This window comes from Triticum dicoccoides, chromosome 3A, assembly GCF_002162155.2.
Source record: "Triticum dicoccoides isolate Atlit2015 ecotype Zavitan chromosome 3A, WEW_v2.0, whole genome shotgun sequence".
In the NCBI taxonomy this organism is placed as follows: domain Eukaryota; kingdom Viridiplantae; phylum Streptophyta; class Magnoliopsida; order Poales; family Poaceae; genus Triticum; species Triticum dicoccoides.
Genome location: NC_041384.1, coordinates 141,623,850 through 141,638,333, shown reverse-complemented (window position 1 = coordinate 141,638,333; position 14,484 = coordinate 141,623,850).

Here is a 14,484-nt window from a genome sequence, read left to right as displayed (position 1 = left end):
GCTGATGATTGGCTTCGCAGTATCTCTCACAAGCTGCGTTCCGCGCTAGTAGCTGAGGTTGACAAGGTCACCTTTGCTGCATATCATCTTGAAGGCCCCGCCAGTCTATGGTGGGAGAATTATGGAGCTATGCGCCCAGCGGGCCATGTCACTACTTGGGCTGAGTTCAGCGAGGCTTTCCGTGAACATCACATTCCGGAGGGTCTCATGGACCGTAAACGTGAAGAATTTTGCAGTTTCACCCAAGGCCGACTTTCTGTGGATGCCTATAGCAGGGAGTTTGGTAATCTCGCACGATATGCAACTGAGGAAGTGTCTACTGACGCCAAGAAGCAAGCAAGGTTCCGTAAGGGCCTTAGTCCTGAGCTTCGCCGCGACCTCCGTCTGCATGAGTGCACATCTTTTCCGAAACTTGTCAACAAAGCCATCAGTGCTGAAACTGGTCAGACTGACTATGACGCAACACGCAAGCATGGACGTGATATGGGTTCCTCATCCGGTGCTGGTCCTCAGAAGCGCCGCGTGTGGGTACCCAACACCGCCCTGCCACCCAGGTTCACACCGAGGCCATCCTTCCAGGTGCCTCGCCCCGTTCAACAGTCTGCTCCAGCCAAGCCCTATGGGGGTCCAACTAACAATGCTCCTCCACGTACCAGTTCCGTGACTTGTTTCAAGTGTGGGGAATCTGGTCACTATATGCGTGAATGCCCCCAGACCAACCCCAATCAATCTGCTAAAGCTGTTGGCCGTGGCAAGCCGACAGGGAAAGTGTTTCATGCTAAACCGGTCACCGCTTCACGTGGCCATGTCAACTGTATCTCTGCCGAAGAAGCTCAAGAGGATCCCAACGTCGTTCTCGGTACGCTTCTTGTAAATTGCCACCCGGCATCTGTTCTTTTCGATACAGGAGCCTCTCATTCTTTTATATCTGAAAATTATGCTCGCTTGCATAACATCGCATTCGGTGATATGCCAACCTCTATGGTAATCCAAACTCCGGGATCCAAATGGCAAACTTCTAGAGTAAGCCATGGAAACGAAATCCAAGTCGATAGACTTGTTTTCCTTGCATCTTTGATAGCCCTTAAATCTTCAGATATTAATATCATTCTGGGTATGGACTGGATGTCAGCTCATCATGCCCAAATTGATTGCTTCTCTAGGACTGTTCAACTCACCCATCCTTCGGGGAAGATAGTCAATGTCTTGACCCGAATAGCCAAGCGACAATTATATTCTCTTAACGCCAGCCCTTTGCCAGACCTTGAGGACGTTCCGGTAGTCCGTGACTTCCCGGATGTCTTTCCAGAGGAATTGCCAGGTGTTCCACCTGACAGGGATGTTGAGTTCGTAATAGACCTCATTCCAGGAACCGTTCCGATTGCTAGAAGACCTTATAAGATGGCACCCCTAGAACTAGCCGAGCTTAAGAAACAACTCGATGAGTCCTTGAAAAAGGGTTTCATCCGACCTAGCTCATCTCCGTGGGCTTGCCCCGTCCTATTCGTCAAGAAGAAGGATGGTACGGACCGGATGGTTGTAGATTACCGACCTGTCAATTTGGTCACAATCAAGAACAAATATCCGCTGCCCAGGATCAACGACCTGTACGATCAGCTCGCTGGATCCTCAGTCTTCTCCAAGATGGATTTGAGGTTGGGCTACCATCAAATCAAAATCAGAAACGGGGACATTCCTAAAACGGCCTTTGTTACTCGTTATGGCCAATACGAGTACACCGTCATGTCCTTCGGTTTAACCAACGCTCCAGCCACCTTTTCTCGGTTAATGAACTCAATCTTCATGGAGTATTTGGATAAATTCGTCGTGGTTTACCTCGATGATATACTCATCTACTCCAAGAACGAGGAAGAACATGCCGAACATCTCAGGCTAGTGTTGCAGAAACTTCGAGAGCATCGCCTTTATGCCAAATTTTCTAAATGTGAATTCTGGTTGTCAGAAGTGACCTATCTGGGTCATGTAATATCTGGTAAAGGTATTGCTGTTAACCCTGAGCGAGTTCAAGCCGTCCTTAACTGGACTCCACCTGAATCGGTCAAGCAAGTTCGGAGTTTTCTAGGCTTAGCGAGCTATTGTCGTCGCTTTGTCGAGAACTTCTCCAAAGTTGCCAAACCTCTAACCGAACTCCTCAAGAAAGATAAGAAGTTCGAATGGACTCCACAATGTGAGCACAGCTTTCAGGAACTGAAAAGACGCCTGACTTCTGCTCCCGTGCTGGTACCGCCAGACTTCTCCAAGGACTTTGTTATCTACTGCGACGCCTCGCGACAAGGACTAGGTTGCATTCTCATGCAAGATCGACACGTAATTGCCTACGCTTCACGGCAATTGCACCCACATGAGGAGAATTATCCTACTCATGATCTAGAGCTTGCAGCCGTAGTCTATGCACTTAAGACCTGGCGACATTACCTCCTCGGTAATCGTTGCGAAATATTCACTGATCACCAAAGTCTGAAGTATATTTTCACCCAACCGGATTTGAATCTTAGGCAGAGACGTTGGGTTGAATTGATCACCGACTTCGACTTAGGAATAACCTACACCCCAGGGAAAGCCAACGTCATGGCTGATGCGCTAAGTCGTAAATCTTATTGTAACAACCTGATGTTACAACAAAGTCAACCGCTTCTCCATGAGGAATTTCGGAAGCTTAACCTTCACATCGTTCCTCAAGGTTTTCTTTCCACCTTGGTGGCAAAACCTACCCTTACGGATCAAATTATCAAAGCACAGAAGGTAGATCCGGGAATCTCCCGCATCAAGAGAAACATCCAGAAAGGAATTGCGAATTGCTTCTCCATTAATGATCAAGGGGTCGTATACTTCGGGAATCGACTAGTGGTTCCCAAAGTGCGAAACTGAGGCGATTGATCCTTAAGGAAGCTCATGAATCTCCTCTCACCATTCATCCCGGTAGTACTAAAATGTATCAGGACCTACGCCAGAGGTTCTGGTGGACTAGGATGAAGAGAGAAATTGCTCAGTATATTGCTAATTGCGACGTTTGTCGTCGTGTAAAAGCAGAGCACCAACGGCCTGCTGGCACCCTTCAACCCTTAGCTATTCCTGAATGGAAATGGGATAAAATTGGTATGGATTTCATTACCGGTTTTCCCAGGACCACGAGAGGGAATAATGCTATTTTCGTTGTGGTCGATCGTCTTTCCAAAGTAGCCCATTTCCTACCTGTTCGAGAGAGTATAACCGCTAGTCAACTAGCAGACTTATACATCTCCCGAATAGTGTCCCTTCATGGTGTCCCTTTGGAAATTAACTCGGATCGAGGAAGTCTTTTCACCTCTCGATTTTGGGAAAGTTTCCAAAATGCTATGGGAACCCGTCTCTCCTTTAGCACCACTTTCCACCCTCAGTCGAGCGGTCAAGTGGAACGCGTCAACCAAATTCTAGAAGACATGCTTCGAGCCTCCGTTATCTCGTTCGGAATGGACTGGGAGAAGTGCCTTCCATTTGCCGAATTCGCTTACAACAACAGCTATCAATCTAGCTTGGGTAAAGCCCCTTTTGAAGTTCTCTATGGACGACGGTGTCGAACACCCCTTAACTGGTCAGAGACCGGGGAAAGACAATTCTTTGGCCCGGATATGATTCAGGAAGCAGAAGAGCAAGTTCGTATCGTTCGTGAAAAGTTGAAAACAGCCCAATCTCGTCAAAAGAGTCAATATGACCGAAAACATAAGGCTATGACTTTCGAGGTTGACGAGAAGGCTTATCTTCGGGTCACCCCTCTGAAGGGAACCCATCGTTTCGGTATCAAAGGCAAATTGGCTCCTCGTTACATTGGACCTTTTCGCATCCTTGCCAAACGAGGAGAAGTTGCCTACCAGTTGGAACTACCTCTGCACCTCTCCAGAGTTCACGATGTCTTCCACGTTTCTCAACTCAGGCGTTGCTTCTCGGATCCTATCCGTGAAGTGGACCACGAAACGCTTGATCTTCAAGATGATCTTACATATCGAGAGTACCCCATTCGTATCCTCGATCAAGCCGAACGTACCACCCGGCGTCATAATATCAAATTTCTCAAAGTTCAATGGTCGCACCATTCTGAGGATGAAGCAACCTGGGAAAGGGAGGATCGTCTTCGACTCGAGTATCCCGCCTTCTTCCCGGAGGAACCCAAATCTCGGGACGAGATTCTTTTGAGTGGGGGTGAGTTGTCACACCCTAGCTAGTCATGCATTAGAGTGTTGCATCATGTTTACTCTTTCATCAGAAACTTGAAATGGGGATCTGTGAAACCCTCAGAACCATTTTGAAAATGACCCAAATAAAAATTTCTCCAAAAGGATCCAAGAAAATGCTCATGTTGCTCTCTGAAAATATTGGACAGAGATAAAAGTCAAACCAATATTTTTAGTGGCTCATGGACATTTATTTTGGGCATTTGGAATTAATGCATAAATATTTGCATTGGAAATATATTAATTATATATATTAATATATGCCCAAATATTATGCCAATTATAAAAGAGCTCTGGAATAATATAAATAGCTCCTGCAAAAATTGGCATAAGTTAAATAAATGATTTAATATATTATTTAAATCAAAACAAATGTCAGAAATTAAAAAACAGAAAAATATATAACAGGAGGAGCTTACCTGGGCTCCTCCACTGTGCGGCCCAGCCAGCTGGCTGGCCCAGCCGGCAGCCGGCCCAGCCCACCTCCCTCCTCTGTCGTCTTCGTCCCGACAGAGGGAGGGGAGTGTGGCCGGTGCGCGCGCGCGCCACCGCGCCACGCCACCTGCTCGCCTGCTTGCCTGCCCTCCCCTCCTCGCTCGATGCCCTGGACGACGCCACACCTCTCCCCCTGCTCTCTCTCACTCTCCCCCGGCTCTCCTCTCCTCTCCCTCGCTCTCTCTCTCACACGGCCGAACACCACACTCGCCGCCGTTCGCCACAGCAGCCGTCTCCGGCCACCCCTCGCTCCCCCGACTAGCTCAGAAGCTCCGCCACGACCCCCTCTTCCTCCCCACCGCTCCACAGCTCCCCGGAAGCCCTGCATCGCCGCCACGTCGCCGTTCCCCTCTTCGGGCTCCGATCATCGTCGCCGTCGAATTCGTCGTCTCCGGCGCGTCCCCGAGCCCGCTTCGACGCCCACTGCAACCGCGGTGAGCCCCCGGATCGTTTCCCCCTTCTCCCCTGGTCCCTTTCGACCTCTAGGCCCTAGCCCCACCTTGGCCGAGAGCTCCACGCCGCCGGCGATGTCGCCGTCGTGGCCACGGTCGCCGTAGCGCCCAACCGAGCACACCATCATGCTCCACACCTCACCAGGAGCACATAGCACGCACCAACACCTCTTCTAACGCCCTGCAACGTCGATTCCGACCGCACCCGAACTCCGGCAGCCGCAGCCGAGCTCGCCGCCGTCAACTCCGGCCACCCCGAGCCCAACCACCACCACCAATAGACGCGGCTCAACCTCAGCAACACGTAGATGCCTTCCGCCGTCCATTTGGTTGCCGGAATGGCAAAAAGCACTTTCGCCGCCGTCTCGGACCTCGCCGGCGTCAAGTCGCCGGTGGGGTTTGACTTGTCCGACCTGGGGTTTGACCTCCCAGGGTCACTGACGCGTGGGCCCTGTCGGCCAGGTGGTTAGATTAGCGCTAAACTACTGTTAGTCAACCCCCCCTGACACTGACAGTGGGCCCCAGCGCCACTAATCCCTAATTAGGATTAATTTAATCCTGTTTAACCCCCCCTGTCACTGACGTGTGGGCCCCACACGTCAGGTTTGACCTCAGCCAGCCGCAGTTGACCACTGACGTCATGCTGACGTCATGCTGGCGCAATAATTATATTTCTGGATTTACTTTAAATCAGGAAATTCCAGAATATTATTTAAACTTCAAAAATTCATAACTTTTATTCTGTAACTCCAAATTGGACAAATTATATATGAAAAATGATCAGAAAAATCCAATCTACCCATCTGTACTATTTTCATGCATGATCAAACAAGTTAAATTGATGTTTTAAGCAGAACAAGGAAAAGCACTTTTAAAAGGCCATGTTTGAATTTGAAATTTGAATCTTTGATTCAAATTTGTTCAAACCCTTCTGGTTCTAGTTGCATTAGCCCAACACACTCATATTGCCATGTTTCATGCATGCATCATATTGTTGCACATTGTTTGGTGATGCTTGTGTATCGATGTCCTTTGCGACAGGTTCTGTCCCCGAGGAGTACCGTGATTACCCTAACGAAGAACCATATCAGTGCATCGAACCATCAGGCAAGCAACCAACCATTTGATCATATCGATACAATCCCATGTTCTCACTCCTGCTCTCTTTTACTGCATTAAGACAACGCGATTCAAACTGCTGTGTGCTACGGTAGTTGAACCCATTTCCTCTGCATGACCTGTCATTGCCACAGTAACTAGATGAAACCCACTAGCATGTGTAGGAGTTGCTTGAGCCATATGTATGTGTTGTTCCTACCTTGCTATGCCTGCTATGCTTAGAGTCGTGTCAGGTCTGGTTCATCTGGGTGATGGGCTGGAGTGAAATGATTATGTCGGTAATGGGAGTGGTGTGGTGAACACGATTTGGTAAAGGTATCGATGAGAGGCCATGTAGGAGTACATGGTGGGTTGTTTCATTGAAGCCGACCTTAAGCACTGAGATCTGTATGTGTGATTTAAGAATCAGCTACTACCATGCATTGGGCCCAAAACCAATGGACCCTCTCGGCTTCTTATTCACCCTAGTTCTCCGTCCAGGAGTTGCAAGTAGTTTCTGGTGTTTGTAGCCTACTGGAGGCCGTGGACAGCGCTGACCGTAGGGGTGGGCTGTGATGCGGTAGGTACGTGGCACGGTGTACCGAATACCCGTTAGGTATCTCGGGAACCCTGTTCACATCGTTCGGGGCCGTATGGGAAACCTCGGCCGGACTCCCTGCGGATGGAACCTGAATAGGCGATAAACCTGGACTGGAGGCTTAGGTGATTAGGTAGGTCGTGGCCGACACCCACGTTGGGCTTCCGCTTGAAGGTTGCCGAGTACATGTCGTGTAAACGACGGTAAGTGGTGAGAGCGTGTATGAAGAAGTACCCCCTGCAGGGTTAACATGATCTATTCGAATAGCCGCGTCCGCGGTAAAGGACTACTTGGTTGCCTATACAGTTCATAGACAAGTAAATGGAAACTGTTGAAAGCCTCAAGATAAGTGTGAGTGCCGAGGATGGCTCTTCCGTAGGAAGACGGAGGTGGACCCTCGGTAGTGTATTGAAGTGGTGAGTAGTGGACTCGTGTGCGCAAAACCATTTTAAGTTGGAGTATCGTAGGATAGCCTAGCCAAGAGTCAAAGCTGGCTTGCTGCAATAACTCCACCAACCCTTCTTGATACTATGCATGTATGTAGGATCTGATGTAAGTCTTGCTGAGTACCTTTGTACTCATGTTGCTATAATCTACATTTTTACAGAAGACGCTGCAACCCCTTCTGATGGGTTCTATGTAGACGTTGACATCAACGAGTAGGCTAAAGACCCAGGTGGTGACCCTGAGCTTGTGAAGGACCACGTAGTATAGCGAGGCTTTCCAAGCCTCTTTTATTTTACTAGTTGTCTGTACTCAGACAAGTTACTTCCGCTGCTGGTTTGTATGACTGTATGACTTGTATGTGGGGTCGTGAGACCCGTACCTTCATGTATGTTATGTATGGCTCACTGAGCCTTAAATAAAATACTTGTGTCATAGAGTCATGTTGTGATGCTTCGTTGTATTTGCACATATCGAGCATATTGTGTGTATGATTGAAATGCTTGGTATGTGTGGGATCTGACTATCTAGTTGTTTATCTTTGGTAGCCTCTCTTACCGGGAAATGTCTCCTAGTGTTACCGCTGAGCCATGGTAGCTTGCTACTGCTCTGGAACACTTAGGCTGGCCGGCATGTGTCCTTCTTCGTTCCTGTGTCTGTCCCTTCGGGGAAATGTCACGCTTTGAGTACCGGAGTCCTGTTAGCCCGCTACAGCCCGGTTTACCGGAGTCCTGCTAGCCCAGTGCTACAGCCCGGACCCACTTGTTGATGACCGACACGTTCGAAGCTGGGTCATGGATGCCTGTCCCTGTAAGTCTGTGCCACTTTGGGTTTACGACTAGTCATGTCAGCCCGGGCTCTTTATCATATGGATGCTAGCGACACTATCATATACGTGAGCCAAAAGGCGCAAATGGTCCCGGGAAAAGGTAAGACGACACCCGTGGGGATACCGTGCGTGAGGCCGCAAAGTGATATGAGGTGTTACCAGCTAGATCGATGTGACATCGAGTCGGGGTCCTGACAGGTCAAACCTCCAGAAAAGGCCTGTAAAAAAGAAATAGTGAAATTATGTGTGTCTGGAGCGGTCGAGCCGTATTGCGGAACACAAGCTTGTTATGCCTCCACCCGTGCCCATGGTATTTTTAGTGCGTAATTATGTACGTTTCGTACAATTGCCGCCACTTGGTCAGGACTGGGATGGAGGCCAAATTGCTAGTCGAGCTCTTGACGAGCCGAGCTGTCCTTCTGCGGAATGGTTCGAACTCTATTGACAGTGTCCGGGGGATCGGCCGCCGAATTGAGGTTCTGCTTGAAAAGGTTGCCCCGTACCTCTACCGCTATGGCATCGGTGTGCTCCTCGGTGCAGAGGGAGCGTTTCGTGTTTCCATTGACTGTTATAATGTCGCGTTGTTCGGGCATCTTCAGCTTGAGATAAGCGTAGTGTGGCACTGCATTGAATCGAGTAAACACGGTTCGTCCGAGCAGTGCGTGGTAGCCGCTGCGAAAGGGGACGATATCGAAGATTAAATCCTCACTTCGGAAGTTGTCCGAAGATCCGAGGACAACCTCTAGTGTGATTGAGCCTGTGCAGCGGGCCTCTACACCCGGTATGACTCCCTTAAAGGTAGTCTTTGTGGGCTTGATCTGTGATGGGTTAATTCCCATTTTGCGCATTGTATCCTGATAAAGCAAATTCAGGCTGCTGCCACCGTCCATCAGGACTCGCATCAGGTGGAACCCATCGATTATTGGGTCCAGGACCAGTGCAGCTGAACCGCCATAATGAATACTGGTCGGATGAACCCGGCGATCGAAAGTGATCGGGCATGACGACCATGGATTAAATTTTGGGGCGACTGGCTCTATCGCGTAGACGTCCCTGAGCGCGCTCGCGCTCCCTCTTGGGGATGTGTGTAGCGTATATCATGTTCACCATTTTGACCTAAGGGGGAAACTTCTTCTGTCCCCCTGTGTTCGGCAGCTGGGGCTCCTCGTCGTCGTCTTCACTTTGTGATCCCTTGTCCTTGTTTTTGGCATTTAACTTGTCGGCCTGTTTAAAAACCCAACAATCTCTATTGGTATGATTGGGTGGTTTGTCTAGGGTGCCATGAATCTGGCACGGACGATCAAGTATGCGGTCCAAGCTAGATGGGCCCGAATTGTTATTTTTGAACGGCTTCTTCCATTGACTGGACTTAGAGCCATTGAATCCTGCATTGACCGTCGTATCCTCGGTGTTGTCATTGTTGTTTCGACGCTTGTATCTGTTGCATCAAGACTTGTCGTTGCTATTTTTAGCTTCAGGGGTGCTGGCATTGCTTGCATTGTTTTTGCTACGGACCAGCCAACTATCCTTGCCCGCACAAAAGCGGGTCATGAGTGCCTTGAGGGACGCCATGGACTTTGGTTTCTCTTGGCCGAGGTGACGAGCGAGCCATTCGTCGCGGATGATGTGTTTAAAGGCCACTAGGGCTTCGGCATCCGAACAGTCGACGATCTGGTTCTTTTTAGTTAGGAACCTAGTCCAGAATTTCCTGGCGGACTCTCCGGGTTGTTGAACTATATGGCTTAAGTCATCAGCATCCGGAGGTCGAACATATGTAACTTGGAAGTTATCAAGGAAGGCTTCTTCCATGTCCTCCCAGCTGCCGATGGAATTTTCGGGCAGGTTGTTCAACCAGTGTTAGGCTGGTCCTTTGAGTTTGAGGGGGGTATTTAATGGATGGAGGTCATCGCTGCGGGCCATATGGATATGGAGAATGAAGTCTACGATCCATATCGCGGGGTCTGTGGTTCCATCGTAGGATTCTATATTCACGGGTTTGAACCCTTCTGGGAATTCATGTTCCATGACTTCGTCTGTGAAGCAATGAGGGTGTGCGGCGCCTATATATCGGGCTGTATCGTGACGTAGCTCTGATGGGGCCCGTCCGCAGCTTTCAGCCCACGCATGACTAGGTTTGTCACGTCTGAATAGATGGTCGTCGTCGCGTGTCGGAGCACGTCCTCGCGATCCATAGATCGATCTGGTATGTCCTGCTTTATTATTCAGGTCCTGTCGAAGGTCATATATATGACCGTGAGCTGATTTATATCTGCCTTTGCGATGAGGCAGGGCAGGCTGGTATTCGGCTTGAGTTGCCGCTTTATTCCGACCACATGGTGGTCGGTGAGCCGGATTGTGTGATGGTGGTATGTGTTCCAACGCCTCGTCGTCGAACCGAGGTAGCAATTTGCGCGTCGGGTAGCTTTTGGCTGGGCGCTTGAGGCCGTATTCTTCGGCTGCTTGGACATCGGTCCATTTATCGCTGAGCAGATCTTGGTCAGCTTGAAGCTGCTACTGCTTCTTCTTCAGGCTCCTTGCAGTGGCTATTAGCTGGCGCTTGAAGCGCTCGTGCTCAAGATGTTCCTCCGGCACGATGAAGTCCTCCGTGCCGAGGCTCGCCTCATCCTCGGATAGCGGAAGATAACTACCGTCCTCCGAGTCTTCGTGCGTGGCCTATTTACCAAGGCTAACCTGCCCATCTTCCCGTTCATCCTGTTCAATGGCTGCGTCAATGGGGTCTTCATTGTCTTCGGCACCTTCCGAAGTGTTGTCCTCTTCTATGCCGGTGTTGCTGTCTTTACTGCGGCGTGACTTAGAGTGGCGCCTCAGGCGCCAGCGCTTTGATTGTATCTCAGAAGGTTTATCCTCAGTTGGATCTTCCTTTTCATCACCGCTATTCTCCTTTGGTGCATCCACCATGTATACATCATACGAGGAAGTGGCAGTCCAGCATCTGGTAAACGAGGGTTCTGGGCCTCTTCTTCTCCGGCATCATCGTCCGTACCGTCGATGTCATCGGAGCCGTAATCAAGCATGTCGATTAAGTATTCGATGGTGGCTATGAAGTGGGTGGTGGGTGGGAAGTCAAATTCTCCATCATCAGCCTCCAGTTCAAGCCGGACACAATCCGGCTGTGAGCCTCCCACTAAAGATAGCGCTCTTAACGAGTTTAGCACATCGCCCAGAGGTGAGTGCTGGAAGATGTCCGCGGCGCTGAATTCGGCAATCGATGACCGATCATGCTCAACATGCGCGGACGCACATAGTTCGGAACTTATAACCAGAAACGAGTCCATAGCTCCGGTGACACAGATGTTACTTGAAGTTAAGTCTGCGTGCATCTCCAACGCCGAGGAGTATGCGGCTTCTGTGGCGGGGTTGAGCTTCCTGTCCTTGGATGGCGCGACCTACTCCAGATCTAAGGCCAGAGCGGTTTTAGGTGCAATTTCCTAGGTATGGCCCGATGACAGATCTAAGTCATGTTCATCGTGGTGGTCGGGAGCGACTGTCGTGGTCTCGGATCCGTCGAAGATCAAGTCTCCACGGATATCTTCGATGTAGCTCAAGCTTCCGAATCTGACCTGGTGGCCAGGGGCGTGGATTTTGATCTGCTCCAGGTGGCCAAACGAGTTGGCCCGCAGTGCGAAGCCACCGAACACAAAGATCTGTCCAGGGAGGAAGACTTCTCCTTGGACAGCATCGTTGTAGATGATTGAAGGAGCCATCAAACCTTTCGAAGACGGCACAGTGGAACTCTCAATGAAAGCACCAATGTCGGTGTCAAAACCAGCGGATCTCGGGTAGGGGGTCCCGAAGTGTGCGTCTAGGATCGATGGTAACAGGAGACGGGGGACACAATGTTTACCCAGGTATGGGCCCTCTCTATTGAGGTAATACCCTACTTTCCGCTTGATTGATCTTGATGAATATGAGTATTACAAAAGTTGATCTACCACGAGATCATAATGACTAAACCCTAAAAGTCTAGCCTGACTATGACTATGGTTATCCGTATCTACAGACCTAGCCCTCCAGTTTATATAGATAGAGGAGGGATCTAGGGTTACACAAGGTCGGTTACAGAGAAAGGAATCTTCATAGTTGGTCGCCAAGCTTGCCTTCCACGCCAAGGAGAATCCCATCCGGACACGGATAGAGTCTTTGGTCTTCTTATATTCACGACCCATTAGTCCGGCCCACGTCCAATAGACCGGACACCCGAGGACCCTTTAGTCGAGGACTCCCTCACCAGCCGCGTGAAGCTGCTTGGCGCAATGGAGCCCAGCCAGAGGGCTGCCGTCATTGCCGCACCGGCCTAAGCGAGCCGCCCCATATGATCACCCAAGACTCGCAGATGAGCCTCGGCGGCAATCACAATCTCCAGAAAGGTCCAGGCCACCTGCGGGTCAGTCTCGGAGCCAACGACCCCCTGTGCGTCGCGCTGAAAGCGGACTGCCTCCTCCGCTAGCTGGCGCGTCTCCGGAAAGGCCCCTGTCAAGAAGAAAAGCAAGTCATAAGAAAATCATCAAGGACAAGAAGTCGGGATCTCAGCCCGGCAAAAACTCAAGGAAAGCACTTAATGGAGAAGGACTCTTCCAGGTGCTGCACTTCGAACAACGTACCGTGCCGCTCCCGGGCGATGGTGCGGTCACGCTCCTAGAGCGTCTTCTCCAGATCGGCGACCTTGGCAAGGGTCGTCTTTAGTTCGGCGTCCTTGTCCTTGGCCGCCTTCTCGGCCTCCTCGCGGTGACGGGTTTCCCCCTGATGGGTCTCCTCCGCTGCGGCCACCAGCACCTTCAGGTGCTCCACCTCGGCCTGGAGCTGACCCTTGTCGTCGGCCAGCTTGCCGCGTTGCTGATTCGCCTCGGCATGGGCCCGCTGTGCCTCCACGACCTTGGCAGCCTCCGCCTTGAGGCGCTCCACCTCGGCCTCAAGATGGGTCTTATCGCCCGTCAGCCGCTCCTGAAGCCGGCTGGCCTCGTCAAGCGCCTAGCGGGCTCCCGTCGCCTCCGCCACCTTAGCTCCAATATGGCCGGTGTCGGCCACAAGCCGATTGTAATGGAGGTCGGCCCGAACGGCAGAACGGAGCTCCTCCTCCTTGGCGGCGAGCTGCTCCTTGAGCCGCCGGTGCTTCTCCAAAAACCGGTTGAAGATGCTGACCCGGTAGGAGTCCAGTTGCTGCAATAAGCGACGGTCAACACAAAGACAACGGTTTAAGATTCGACCCAACTGCTACGCAGTTGGCCCAAATCTCGGGGGCTACACCCAGTAGGTGCGCTAGCGCGCCCCCATGAAGAAGAAGCAACAGAAAAAGAAAAACGGAAGGCAAGGAAAAAACTTACGAACATGGCGCGCTCCAGCTCCCGCGTCTGCTCCACCTTGGCCTGGGCGAAGGCCTGGATCTGGTCCATTCGCCCTCGCAGGCACCGGCTCACGGCGGCCATTGCCGCCTCCTCCTGGGTCAGGGGCCCAAAGAAGACTTCGCTGGGTCCGCCCCGGGCCGGCTGCGACCCAGCAACTCGACGCCCCCTCCCCCCCCTCCCGCCCCCGCCGGCCTGAGCACCTGGGCGTGCTCTTCGCCGGCCGTCTCTTCTACGGCCGGCGCCTTCTCCAGCACCCTCTCCGGCGCTCCCTCCGACACGGTGGCCGGTGGCGTCACCGCCGGCCGGCCCTTCTACGGCCGGTGCCTTCTCCAGCGCCCTCTCGGGCGCTCCCTCCAACACAGTGGCCGGTGGCGTCATCGCTGGCGGCGTCACACTCGTTGATGCATGGGGTGTCCTTTCTGGCACCGTCCGCGCCGCCTCCTCCAAGACGGCATCGCCGCCGCCTCTGCCGGCCCCTGCCCGCTCGATCCTTAGACCAGTCGGTCCGCGGCGGGGTGTCGTCCTCAACCGCCACGACCTCCTGGTTGAGGTCCATCACGTCCGCGCGACCGTCTCGGCCGCGCTCTCCCCCTGATGCCGGCACAAAGACCGCCGCCACCGTCCCCGTCGACATCTCTGGCCACCCCGACTCTTCGCCGACATGCGCCCATGTCGACGCGGCGTTGACCCAGGCCTGGGTCGACGCCGCCTCCAGCTCCGCCACGGCCCTGTACCGATCCCTCCAGGCATGGCCTTCGGCATCGGCCGGGTCCAGGCCAAGCTCCGGATCCACCGCCTCCTCCTCGTCAGCGCTGGTCCTCGACCTTCGGAACGCGGCGCCCTCGGCGGACGCGGCATCCGCCGCCACCAGCGCCAGCGAAATCGGCGACCTGGGGCACGGAGAAGTAAACACACAAGAACCGAGCAGACGTCGCTCGACCGATCAAAGTCAACCAAAAAGGAACTTACCCAAGCA